Below are 13,820 nucleotides of genomic sequence, written 5' to 3'. Positions count from 1 at the left end.
TCAATTTTGTGAAAAGTACAATAGGGTTCTACATTTTTTTTTCGCTTTTATAATAATTTCTTTTATGTTGATAATAATGTAAAATGATTATTATACTTCATTGTTATCTAACTTAAAATCTTGTGAGCTATACGACGTATAAATTAATATTAATTATGTAAATAAATAATAATATTAAATTCAATACATTACAACTTCGGGAAAAATAAATAACTATGAGATTATTGTACAAAAGCTAACATTTAAATGATGGTGTACACTATTTTTATATTTTTGGCATCATTGTGGTGTAAAATTGTGCCAAAATAATGTTACATATCAATTTACTTGACAATTTTTATTAAAATATAAAAGCAATCTACGTAAGCGAATTCACAGAATTCAAATAATATACGAAGATCATTCATTTTTTTTACACAGTATACAATTAAATTTATTCGTAAGGGTATTTAAATACATTTAAAATTGATTCAGTCATTTTCATCGATTACTTATTCATCCATTTTTATACAGGATAATATATGAACTAATGCTTCATAGTAATGACTAGGGCTCGGGAATTCTAGGAATTTGCATATTTTAAAATAATTATCAAAAACATAGCTAAGTAATAAATAAATTTGTTTCATAGCAATACAAGTTTATATTTAAAATGTATAGTTGCATATTTTGCATATTTGACCATTTTTCATTTATAAGTGCATATTTGGCCATTTTTCATTTTATAAATGCATGATTGACAATTACTCATATGAAGGAGTAAGTTTTTAAATTTTATAAAAAAAAATTATGATTTATTTCTTCATATATCACGTGACTTGGAACTCAAGGTGTCTTATTAGTGCACTAACTGAATGCATTAAAATAATTAAAACTACAAAAAACGTATACATTCTGCAAAAATTGAAGAATTTGCACAAGCTAAGGGTAACTACAAAAAATATCGAACATTTTAAATGGAAAAATGAATCTATGGATGGATTGCCTGCAGATATTAGTAGTAGTGACCTACGATTTTTTAAGTTTGCACCATTAAGTTCCGTAGACGTGTAACGTAACGTTCCTTTTCTAAATATAAAATTATTTTGGCTGATAACAGGCAGTCATTTAAATTTTCCAACTTAAGAAAATATCTTATAGTCCAATGTAATGCTCAAGGTTAGAAGAATTGTAACTATATTAAAAATAAAAAAAATGTTTTCAGTTTAATTTATTTTTAAAACCATTTTTAGTCTTTTGTTTTAGATAAAAACTCAATATAAAATAAAAAAAATTTGAAAAAAAGAAAAAATTATCTGAGATTATCATATCTATCATATATAAAAATATTATTATAATTTATTACTAGTTAAATTTTTTTATTTAATTAATTATTACAAATATAATTTTTTTAAATACATATTTTAATAGCATATTCTTTAGGGCATAAATGCATACATATTTTAAGGTTTTTAAGGGCATGAAGTCCCTAGCCCTAGTAATGATAGAAGTTTATATAGCTATTGGAACGGTGTACAACAATTGCTTGATGCTTCTAAAATCTAGATAGGTGACTTATTTTTACTGGAATTGTTTTGGTGATAATTTCAGTTTTCGTATGGATACTCTCAATTTGCCTCCCATAGCATATCCTTATAATACACGTAAATGTATATGCGGAATAATTGGTTAATATAATATTTTTTTATTTTAAAATGCTATGAACGGCATCTGTTTCACAAAACTTTTTGTTGTCGATACAGTTCACCGGACTATGGTTAACCAATTTATATCTAGGTACACCAGCGTTTCTTGAACTTTGTTCAATAATAATAGGTAGATATTCTAATTTATATCAGTCTATACACTTTTATTTGAATCTTGAAATCGATAAAATATACGCAAGGTATTAAGTTTTATTTTTAAAACTTAAGGTACATTATCGACAAGTTTATACACAGAAAATATAAATATACATTATATTAAGCATAAGAATACTAAAAATATTATATGTTTATATTTTTATATCACTACATTTTTTTAATGATTATAAAAATGTAACATAATTGGTCTATTTTACATTATTCAATTTATACTTTTTGTCTACGATTTTTTAATTAAAATGTATTGTTATTGTATAGTGATGGTATAGTAATTGAATATGCTTCGTAAAACTTATGTACCTACCTATATGTACAAATACAATGACTAATTGAAAAGGTTATTTAAGAACAATTTGTACGCACAAATTTTAATTTGACACATTGCAACCATGCAGGTGTGTAAGACTTTGACTATTGTGTACTTCTACGTCAACGACATGAATTTGACATACTACTATGATTTATGACATATTTTCGCGCTATCAAAACGATGTTTATGAATATTAACATCAGGCCGGGCGTCGTCGACAATAATGAACTTAACGTTGTCGGCGCCGCGTTTGTTCCATGAACGATGATGATAACAACGATCCGGATATAGCGATAAGAAAGTGCTGGGGATCAGGGAGTGTATGTGTGCGTGTGCGCGCGCGTATATTTACGTATGTATGTATGTATGTGTGTGTGTGTGTGTGTGTGTGTGTGTGTGTGTGTCTGTTGGTATGTGTGTATGTGTTCGTGCGAGTTTGCATACAAGTATTTGTGTTTAGTATTATACATGCATTTGAGTGGACGGAAAGTGTGTGTCTGTTGTGTGTGTGTATGAGTACGAGGGAGAATAGTGAAACGGATCGTGTAGAGGGTGAGGTAGAAGAAAAAGGGATACACAAGTCGGCTTTGATTCGGTCGTTTTGAATCGCCTTTAAACGCGTGAAATATGATTTATTGAAATCCCGTTCGCTGTGAACATATGCATCGATTTTAATATTATTTACCATAAGCAACTCCACCACCGTCTCGTAACAGGCACGTGAAAATAAGAAGTTTTCTTTATCTGCGGCGAGTTTGTGTGCGCGTGTGTGTATTTGTGATTTTATATCGTTATCCGTTCATTGTCGACCACTACCGTTCAACATCACTTCCGAGTATCTGAGGGAACGCCGCTGCCACCAAATCTGGTCAGCCTTCGTTTCTCGCTCATTTGCACACATTATTTGGCAGCCAACATAACATGATGACCGCCGTGGCCGTCGACTTTAACATAATCGTTGGAATGCATGTTTTGTAGATGCTACTGCAAAAGGTCATTGTATAGGTTCCTTTTGTACATAAATCATTCATACCAGGTGAGAAGATCATACATAGTACAATAATTGACATTATAGTTTGAATTGCATATTGAAATATTACCTCATGTGTATCACAACTGGTGTACAATTTAATCATTCTTATATATGTACAATCAAATGAACAAGCGATAGGCATGCTGTAATAAGCGACATGGGGTGGTCAGTTTTATCAAAAAATCAATAGTGACACTTACCTACCTACCATTACTACATTATATTACCTATTATAGTTGATTATAGTTATTTGTATTTCAGCTAAAATATGTTCAACATCGTTTAGACATTATCAAAATCCATCCACTATTCTTAATATTGTTGAGCCCTATTTACTGGTTGAGTGATTTTTATAGCATTAACATATCAATGTATGGGCTAAGCAGAACATTTTTAACAGGTGTAAATTTAAAGGTCATGAAAGTGTTTTTGTAGACTAAATTTATTTTTCTGATTCTAATTAATGTATTTAGTTAAAACTACAGTTATCAGTCTATGCATAGCTATTAGCGAACAATATTAGTAATTACTGATACCTTGTTACTTTTTATTGATGTATAATTATTTTATTTCAATATAATATGAATAGTTCATACAGATTTTATTCAATCTAATAATTTAACTAGTTAAGTAAAAGACCCTTATTTTTAATTTTTGATTTTTTAAGAATTTTATTGTAATTGTTTAAATAATCTTCTTATCTTAGGTGTAGATTTATTATATTGCATACATTTATTAGATTTTTATTCTTAATTCATGTGATCTATTGCCTATGAACAATATAACAATATTTTATTTTAACTTCTTTATATAGTAAATACACCCGTAAATACGTGTAATTATCCAATATACTTAAAAGTTTTAAATTAGCTTTATTATGGAGAGGCATCTTAGCATTAACATTAATTATTTAAATTATATGTATCATCTTATTTACTAAATTGAATAGCATTTGATTTATTGATTGCAATATTTAAGTCAATTTAGTTAAAATGTTTCTTAAAAGTATGTAATTAATAATAATTAACTTATAATTTAGATAATATTTTTAGTTGTTAATAATGTAGTAATAGTTTTTTAAATTGAAATTAGTGATGATTGTATTAATAAGTAATTAAAATATTATTTTACTAAAACAAATAATTCACTATTTAATACTTATAGCAGGGGTGGGTATCTGGCGGCCTGCGGGCCGCAACTGGTCCACAAGCCTTTTTTATCTGGCCCGTGCTATATTTTAAAATGACATCATACAATTTTAAAGTTTATTGTCTATACTCTAACTTATCGATATCAAATTATTATCTAAATGAAAAATCTAAATCTAAATTTTATTCGTATCGTGCTGTCGTGTGTGTTGAATTTATTATTTCTGTATATATAAATGCTAATTAAAATTCATATTTTAAATGATTTCTTTTTTTCTATGCTCTGGCCCGCTAGATTTTAATTTTCTAAAAATTGGCCCTCTAGTAACTTTCAGTTGCCTATCTCTGACTTATAGGATGGTTGTTTGTTCTAATTATATTTCAATCAAATAATTGAAATAATATTTTAAATTGGTATTTAAAAGTGTATACTTTGAAGTTATAAGAATTAATTTTATTATTAATTTATTGTTTGTGTATATCAATTTTATTAAGTACAGTAAAATAATATATATATATTATTTATGAATACTATTAATGATACCTTTGATGATATTTACCATATAATTCATTTATGTTTAAATACTTGCATTACAATTACATTTCAAACTAAAATACCTATGTTATACTTTATTAATACATAATTTATGCAATTTATACAAAAACTAATTGATCATATCTATTTGAATGTAAGTCTTTACATTGTTAATTGAATAATATATATTAAATATGTATATTATATTCCATAGTTACCAGTCATTGTTGATAAAAGTAACCAATAATATTTAATAGTTTTATGCATAATATACAATAATATCTAATAACTTTATTTTTTTCTTTCCTTGATATAACTGAAATATTTAATTTATATTTTTTGATGGAAAATAGAAAAATTATGTCAAAAATTAAAATTTTTATAAAAAAGTCAATATTTTCATCATTAGGGAGTTACTGTTATGAAGTCTAGTATTTTGTAGTATCTGTAATACTTTTGTTTAATCATAACTTAGAGCTGAAGTTAAGGGTGACAATGACTTGTGTAATCCTTAGCGCTCCAGCCATCATTTTTGAACGAGTGGTAAATTTTTATGAAATCTAATATAATTATATTTTTGTTAATGTTCAATATTTATTTGTGTTAAATGTTTAAAAACATTTGTCACTATACATTTTACAAAATAATATTAAAAATTTTGTGTTCATTTTTTTTAATAAAAGGTGGATAAGTCTAATAATAGTCTTACTTTTTAGAAATATAAAATTAAATTTATCTAACTATTTTTTTTTTTGTCTTGTGCATTTCTATAGAAAATAATTATATTATGAAATAAGGGTTAGTCGAGGGGTTAGTTCTTATACATATTAATATTTAATTATTAAATTAATATAATCATTATGTTATCATAACTAAATGCATATAGTAATGTATACATGTATACATATGGAAGACTATGAAGAAAGAAGTTTTTACCCAGCACTTGTAATCTACCTAATTTAAATTTTAAATTTAAATAGTTATTGTCATATAGGCATCTAAAAAATAAAATATCAATTTATAACACAATTATTTATCTGCAATGTATATATACCACAACATTTATCAAAATAGAAATGGTGTATTTAAAGGAAGCATAAACCCCTAGAATCTTTTTCGGTATACAATATACTTAATATTATTATTAACTAATAAGAATAAATAAAGTTGCTAAAAACAACTTAATTATATGTAATTTTTTCATAAGTTTTAAGTCAAATCACTTTATAGTTAATTAAATAAAGTAATTAATAACTACGTTTCTTCCATAATGGAAAAAAAAATCTGCATCTACGTATTTCTGTAAATTACTCAGACCTTTGACTAAAAATGGTACACAGACTTACTTAATAAACTGAAATCATCCTAACTTGCACTTATTATTTATTCAATTAAGTATTAAGATGTTGGTGGGTTTTGTAGTCTGAGTGGAATAAAGTGGTTGTGCCTATGAGAACATGTCGTTTAGAACCTTGGCATCAGCTTGGCGGTTTCATTATTTGTGCAGGAGACAACTATAACTTGATGTACGCATACAGCTTAGTTCCCAAGTTGTTTATAGTATTTTTTTTCGAATTGTGTGTTTTGCGTGTATATTCAAATGTCACTTTCATAAAAAAAAAAAAATTTCGAAATTCCCTAAGAAGTTATAGTCAATAAATGTATTGCCAAATCAGGTATACATATGAGTAAAACACATTATACGTGTTTAACATGTAAGGTATAATTTAAATGTACATATAATTAAAACTAATCCGCAAATTTACTTGCTTTGAAATGTGAGAACGTTTCGGTTTGATAATTTTCAGTTGTATATACATTAACAAAGCAACCACCCTAACTTGTTTCGATTGTTCGGTGATGGACTCGCTGTGCAAGTCTAACCAAATCAATAACAACCCTCGATTTGTTATGAAAAACTACTTTGGGTGTAATAAGTTAGGTTTATACCACAAAAAGTAAGTATGATGGGAAATATTTAATTTTACCGAAATATCGAACATAAAAAACTCACGTTTTAAAAAAAATATTCAACAATTTAAGAGCATTTTGAAGTTTTTTGACCATAACTTATATAGGAAGTTCGACCGAATTTTTTTGAAAATATCATCAGATTTCACATACAAAAACATAAAGTTTGAAAATTATATTGCTAAAAATAGCTTGAGGCTAAAATGCATTTTTACCTAACTCGAAAAAGGAGAGACCACCGACTATTATATATAATTTATTGTAGTAATAGAGATTATTTAAAATTAAATATTATTAGGCACAGATATATTAAAAATTTTATTATAAGAATATTATTGTGTATTATTTAAAATGTATTGATGTAAGATATTATTTTTAAAATAGGTTTGTATATTTAAAACATTAGAATTATTTTTTCTTCATTTCATTGTTTATGCATGTATGCATTACTCTACTATAACTAAATTAATGTAAATGTTATTTTGAGTATTTAATATTTCTAAATCTGTATTGATATTAAAATATATATTATGGTTATTTTCTAAAACATATTTAGCGAAATTTGAATCAGGGAAAGTCTTTTTTAATTATATTTCAGAAATATCAGACTTATATAAAATTAATTAAAATTACCTTTAATTTTATGTATAGCAGTTTTTTATATTAAAATTTGAATTTTCAATTTGAAACAAGGTGTACTTACAAATATATTAATACTCCAGACTAAGCATTTATTTATTAATCATTTATTAATTTTTATTGTTTTATTACTTATTAAAACATATTCACAATAAATCCATTTTTTGTCATATTTGTAAAAAATCTTTAACATTAAACCATTGGATTTAATTCTCAGCAAATTTATATCATTCTATAACATTTCTCGCTTTTTTTTATATTAGGCTGTATATTAATTGATAAATAATTAAATTATATTTACCAAGGTTCTATGTTTAAATAAAATTCATATTGGGCATTAATCTGTTATGTGCTGATTTTATTTAAACAGAAATACACTACACAAGATTATACTATATGCAAAACTAGCTGTCTCATTTAAAATGTAATGACTGTCAAGGTTATAACCTAGTCAATTTTAAATTTAAATTTGGAAACAATAATATTTACACTTTATTTTTCATTTATTATTGTATTAAATGCATACACCAGATGACTAAACAATCAAATATTTAATTTATTTTTAGTTAATTGAAACTTTATTTAATAATAAGTATTTATATGATTTTTAAACATTGAAACAAAATTTTAGTGTTAAGCCTTAACTATCTTGTTTTCATTTTTTCATTATTTACTTGAGTTATTTTGACAGAATTGAATTTAAATTCTTAAATTCTATGTACCATCTTCGTCTCTATACTAACTTTTACCGTAGGAAAATGATTGTCTTCACTATATTTTTGAAGAAATAAATAAAATGTATGACCAATTTTTATTAAATATTTATTACCAGTCGGATAATTTATAATTATAAATTGTATTAGTTTTTGCTGCCAATAATCCTTCATCACTTTAAGCGTTTTGATGAGGCTGTATTAGCGATCATGATTAGATAATTTACATACTTTGCTAAATATTTGTATCTTCGACTAATATAAATAATTTTTTAACATAACTAGTAGTGAAGAGCTGATTTGTATAACTAAAATTGTATAATTGCTTTCTTAATTATATTACATATTTATTATTACTGAAGATCATTTAGTTGTACAACTTAAAAGTTTGTTAGCAAATTTTGTAATATATGGAAAAAATTTAATTAAATTAAGGTTAGATTCGATGTTTATTAGCTTATCACTCATCTGAAGAAAATCGAATGTAATAATAGTAGCTTTTATCTATAGGCCAGTTTTCACTGCGCGTGATTTGGCTAGTTCCTTATACATATGCATAGTATCATTTGTACATTTGAGTAAACTAATAGACCAGTGGGGTAAGAACATGTATAGATATTAACGGTTTGATGTCAGAAAATAGTTTCAATTATTTTCACATTTACAGGTTTCATCATCGGAAACATTTAATATGTTTTTCGTATTAATTTATTTTATTTACAACACGAGTCTGAAGATTATTTGAAATAGACTTTCATAATTTTTATTTTATTTCATTAAATTCTATGAAAATAAGTATAAAATATTTGGCATTATTAATTTTCACAGATCATAAAAAGTTTATAAAAAATCATTAATACAATTTACATAAAATATTGATTATAAATGTATTTAAATATAAATAGTAATATTATTAAAAAATAAATTTATTATGTTACAAATTAAAATTTCTTATGTTATGTTTATAAATAAAAAAAATTAAAGTAATTTTTTTGAAAGTTTACATTTATTCGATTTTTTTATCAATATTAGGGTAATTGTGAATTTAGTAGAGGGTTCAACATTTATATAATAGTTTTTCATAGTTTTTCTGATAATTACAATCTTAAATTAAGATATATAGGTAACCATTTATTACATACTTGTAAAGAAATTCATGTTGGGTGTAATCGACTATTCAAATAACAGTATTATAAGTGTTTACTTTTGTTATTAAATAACTATTTTTAGCTATTAATCACATAATTTGCATAAATCAAATATATTTGGATATTATTATATCCTTATTTTTTTCATAACCTATTTTAATAGGTTTGCATAAGAACTATTGATTGTGGTCTGTATCATAGGTTTGTACGGGAGGGGCTGGATGGGCACACCCTAAACCCCCCCTTGGTGGACTGTGCCTCCAACATAATCATACTTGGATAATAAAAAAGTTGTACAATCTCTACTCCGACCGACAGTACCAGTAGAGTACAGTATAGTAGTAGCAGTGGCGTAATTTTGGGGGGCAAGGGAGGGCAAGTGCCCCCTTTGACCATTTTTTGAGAGAAAGGTATAATTTTGCCCCCCCCCCCCCAGATAATCCTATAGTACAAATAGCACCTTTTATCAATGAACTCTTATGGATATTATTTAACAATATTGGTACCTAGTATATACTACCTACAATTTATGTTTATCTAAACCATAAAATGAGTTAAAAGACTTATGTAAAATCAAACAATTAGATATAATGTATAAAATACATACAATAAAAATATGTTTTAACTGGTGAGGGGGGTGTCAGGGTTTTGGTAATAATAAATATATTATATTGCCCCTCTAGGTTTTTTCCCACTTACGCAACTGAGTAGTAGTATGTACCTATGTGTTTTTATTGTTTTTTCATGCCATTGGTTATATTTTTTGGTCTTAATTAAAAAATATTCATATCATTGCGATTTTTTTAACATAAGCTATAAATACTTTTCCATGTTTAAAAAAAAAAAATAAGTCTCATGATTTAAATATTTGTTATGCCATTTCAACCACCAAAGTCTGAACACGCCTATGTACGCCTGTACACTTAGTCTTCACCATGATTATCTTCATAACTACGTATCTATATGTAGACAACCGTGGTTTTCACATATGTACAGTAAAACATCTTATAATTTACTTTTGAAAGTAAATACTTATATTATTTATAGATTGTGCTGTAAAATTTTAAAATTATGTTTATCCATATATATATAAAGAGAGAGAGAGAAGCGTATGAAAGATCCGAATCGAGTACAACAAATCCTCAATTTTCTGTAGTGTGAAAGGTTAGAAGTAAAAAAATCAAGTAAAACTCTATGAGATATTGAATTAAAAACCTTACATTTTAAATATGTGTAAGCATAAAAAAACGAAAGATAAGTATCTCATATTAATTTTTAAAATCAAAATTTATTATATTTCCTAATACATAGATAAACAAAATCTTAAAGTTATATAATATAATATAAATATAATATATAATCAATGAAGTTACTTTTCTATATAATGTTTATACATTTTACATGTTTTTACATGTGTATTCATGGTAATCGCTAATTTTAAATCTTTATAATATTAATTATTTATACACGGTAAGAGTGAGGTTTTCTCTTTTTTTGAGTTTTAAACTAAATTTTATGAACAACAAAATCTTAAAATCACATTTTGATACAAATTTAAGAGTGTAAAAAACTTTATAAGACCATTAATATAAAGTATGGAAATTTTTTGTTGCTAGAAAAATAAATATGATTGCACTAGAATGAATATATTCTATCTGAGAATAAAAATAATTTTTTATGTGAGCTTTATAAATTATATATCGTATCAGAAATATGATTATCTAATATTTTAATGACTTTGCAACAGTAAATCGTCGTTTGACAATTTAAAAATTATTTCAATTTTTATATTATACGAGTAACTTAGAATACTCAAAATACTTTGATGTCTAACCACGAATGATTTTTGTAGTTCGGACTTTAGATCCAACAATGTATTGTGCAACTCGAGATGCCTCAACAGTTAAGCATGCACAAATAAATAATTATAATAAATATTTTGCTGTAGAATTTAACAATGGTATAAATGTGTGTACCTATTAGTGATGGGAATTATTCGAATATTCGATTATTCAAATTCTAATAGGTCCAGCGTAAATAATTCGAATACTTGAATATTCGACCATTCGAATATCAGTATTCGATTTTACAATATAATGCATAATAAAAATTATTCATTTAAGTTTTCGCGTAACATAAAACGTTTAATAATAATAGATATTGTAGCATCGAATACTGATATTCGAATGTTCGAATATTCGTATATTCAAATTATTAACGGCGAACCTATTCGAAGTTGAATATTCGAATAATTCAATTATTCGAATATGCATTACATCTCTAGTACCTATCTAAATGCTAGTGGATAGTTACCAGTTGGGCATTAGTCGAATAAAATATTATTCGATTGATTATTTGAATAAAAAATTATTCTTCATTAATTAATCATAATTTTATTATTAATTTTTATTTTTATTCATTATTCGTTATTCACTATAATCATATAAATCCTAAATAACGATCTATAATAATAATATACTTATTATTTAGTCTTAAATAATATACATATTAATACATATAATAATTGGCAAAAATAAATTAAATATACTTTTATATTTAATATCATTATTTAATTAATATTATTCATGATTTTAACAAATAAATTTATTCTGAATAATTGTTTTATTCTTGAATAAAATTATTCAAAATAAAAAATTATTCTTTATTCATAAATAAATTAGTTATTCAAGCTTTTATTTTTTATTCTTTATTTTGATTTGTTGTTACCCAACTCTGGTAGTTGCCAATTTTTCAGATAATCTACTTAAATAATAATAATTATTATTTTTATATATGAGTATAAAGCAAGGGAAAAAATATCACATAATTAGTGAAAAATGTCGGACTTTTACCAAATCTCGTTTATAAAAATCCGAACTGCAAAAATCATTCAGTGTTTAACCAAACTATTTTGAGTATCCTAGGTTTTACCGAAATAAATCAGTAAATATATTTTATAACATAAAATTCGGACATTTACCGACCACAACCGATAAATCCTAGATTTTTCCGATACTGGTTCTTTTACCGTAACATATTTTTAAAAAAAAATAATAATAAATTATCGACTTTGTTTTATTGTATAATTTATATATTTAATTAAAGAAATTTAGCAGGACATTTTTAAGAAAACTATTATAAGTAATTTTTGAGCATCTTTTCTAATTAGCTTACTTTTCAATAAATGTATTGTCTAATAGAGAATTATAGAGCTATTAAGAATTGTTTGGTACGTTATTTTTGAATATCATAGTGTATATTAAGATTTGTTTTGTTGAAATAATTAATTTTATGTTGCAATTACTTATTATTCATTACGCGTATGTGTAACATATTCATCCCGTAGTTAAAAAAAAAACATTTAACACAAATAAACCTAAAATTTTTCTTTTAAATTATTTTTTATACAAGTGTATTATCTATATGTGTTCTTATACTCACTGTATAATTATTAATGAGCCATAGATAATTATCGATTTCTAAAACTACTAAAGTATCATTCAAAGACAGTTTGCCTACTTTAACCTACAGTTAATAATTTTTGCATTATTATAATAATAATAATAATAATATAATATAATATAATATTTTCTTTTAGATTTTAATTAAAGATATTAAATTAATGTTTCGCTCCTTTTTTAACCAAAACATAGTACATAGTACATAATGTGTATTTATGAGATTGACTTGGATAATTATGTTAGTTAATTTATAAGAATATATTACTGATTAATATTTATTGCGATTTCTTATTGCTGGTAATGTACGTTAATATTTATTTATTTTAAATTAAATCTGTATATATATATATAACTGACTGTTGTAATATTGGTTATGAATTGGATATTTTTCTTTTTTATTAAAAATTGTTTTGTAACTGTATACCAGCAGTTTTATGGAACAACTTTTTTGAGGTAGGAAATTTATTTTTAAAACTTAATTTTTTGATTTTCTTATTGGTTTTACCAGGCATTAAAAAAAGGAGACACTTAACTAAAGAGATAATATTAAGTTTTACCCCACAAGGCCACAACCGTTTATATTTTTATAATAAAATGTGAAATTTGATTTTCTATACCTTGAAAATATTATGCACATGAATATGACTAGAAAAAAAATCATAGACTCACTACCAATATCTTAATTATATTTGTATTAAGAGTTACTATTTTTTTTTTTTATCTTAATTTATTCTTAAAATAAAGTTTTCTTCTTTTATATTTCAGTAAATAGCTAAGTTTTGAATAATATAACTTAATATTAAAAATGCAATGCTCTAAAATATCAGAAAATGGGTTTAAAAAATACATTAGTAGATAGTTAACTAATTTCTTCGTGTTAGAATATATGTTTGATGTTTAAATGCTGGACATTTAAAGGGCTACTCATTAATTTATGGTTTCAACTTAAATTATAACAATATTATGTATATAATAATAATAATAATAATAATGCTAATAA

General features: G+C 24.7%; 1 protein-coding gene across 1 annotated transcript in view; it reads left to right on the top strand.

Moving 5' to 3' along the window:
• Window positions 1-2,579: 2,579 nt before the first annotated feature.
• The window catches only part of LOC112692820 (elongation of very long chain fatty acids protein AAEL008004), a 30,433-nt gene continuing 19,192 nt past the window's right edge, over window positions 2,580-13,820 (top strand). Inside the window, exon 1 of the mRNA XM_025567617.1 lies at window positions 2,580-3,208. The gene's annotated coding sequence lies outside the window, so the exon portion shown is untranslated. The remainder of the gene's footprint in view (window positions 3,209-13,820) is intronic.

This window comes from Sipha flava, unplaced genomic scaffold (assembly GCF_003268045.1).
Source record: "Sipha flava isolate LNK unplaced genomic scaffold, YSA_version1 76_pilon_pilon, whole genome shotgun sequence".
NCBI lineage: Eukaryota > Metazoa > Arthropoda > Insecta > Hemiptera > Aphididae > Sipha > Sipha flava.
The sequence above is the reverse complement of the archived record's forward strand: the minus strand, read 5'-3'. Positions and strand labels throughout refer to the sequence as shown.